The sequence below is a fragment of the Seriola lalandi genome, unplaced genomic scaffold (genome assembly GCF_002814215.2).
Source record: "Seriola lalandi dorsalis isolate HSWRI2012SDOR001 ecotype SW California unplaced genomic scaffold, Sedor1 jcf7180002053444, whole genome shotgun sequence".
In the NCBI taxonomy this organism is placed as follows: domain Eukaryota; kingdom Metazoa; phylum Chordata; class Actinopteri; order Carangiformes; family Carangidae; genus Seriola; species Seriola lalandi.
In genome coordinates, this window is record NW_019523997.1 from 296,448 (window position 1) to 297,762 (window position 1,315).

A 1,315-nucleotide genomic window follows, 5' to 3' on the forward strand; every position below is an offset into this window, starting at 1 on the left:
GGGGGGGGCTGCATCTGCCAATTAATTGAAATCAGTTCGCTCTAAATGTGATTGATAACCAACATTAATTTCCCGACGCAAATAACCAATTTATTTCAAATTCAGTTCCACCGACCGAAAAGGATGTGTGGCACAATGATTAAGATGACGAGAATGAAACAGATGTTTGTTGTTGGAAGAGACAATAATATCGCAATCATGCATTGTATTCTGAAGTCAGTTGGGAACAGACTGTGCAGATTGATCAGTTGGGTGTATTATGTGAGTTGATTCATCTGCATGTTAGTAATCAGGTGGACTCACCGTTTTCCGCATTTTAAGGTTGATATGATGGCAAACTGTAATTATTTTCACGAAAAAAGAAAATCTCTGTGTCAAATCGTCTGATATGTGCAGCAGCCTCGAGGTGTAGTGGAGTTTGGGGACATTTTGTTGCAGAAGCTGCTTTGTCTCCAAAATGTGCATAGGACTCATCAAGGAGAGCAGGAACAGACCCGGCTGTATACAGTTAAATCACCGTTCACAATAATGGTAATGGCCCGGAACAAAAACTTGTGCTCCGGACGAGCCACTGTTTCTGCTCATCTGTAGTCAGGGCCTATTAGGTCCTGCTAAAGGGGCTCTTTAACTTTACCCTCATGCTGTGGCCACAGTTTGCCCATAATTGTGTTTTCCAGTCAGATAGCGCGGCTCCATTATGAAAATTGTTTCTCTCTTTCTACCCCCCCCCCCCCCTAATCTAGTGTTATACCATGGGCTTCTAGCCTCCATGGCCTGAGGGCATCTTTCTGAAACTGTATCTTTGGCGCCCCCCTCAGGCAACATTAGATGTAGCACGTCATGGGTCTCAAATCTGCTTTGGCGCCTCTCTCATCTGTCACAAATCCTCCAGACACTTCGGTCAGTTTGGTTCAAACATTCAGAAAAGTTGAGTCAGGCAGTAAAGCATCAAAGCAGTCTGTTAGCATTAATATTAATACTTCTATCCTTCACTTCCTTAAAGTTGCTTTGAACTCTCGCCTCATATCTGACCTCGACTTACGGATCTGTGTGAAATCTTAAAGTCTCAGCTCCAGGCTCTCGCCACCAAACGACTTTCTTTTCTTGACTCCAGTTTTAACCTTGTTGTTTTGGCGAGGATAATGTCTGCCCTGCTCATTCCCCCAATTCCCATCCCATCCCATTTTTCCCTGTCAGCCTCTCTGCGAGTGTTGGTTCCCCACTTGGCAGGGAGTCGGTGGCAGCAGCTCCCCCGCACCAGATGGGGCATTGTCAGGAAGTAATGAGGGAAAACACCTGCTTCACCAGCAAACTT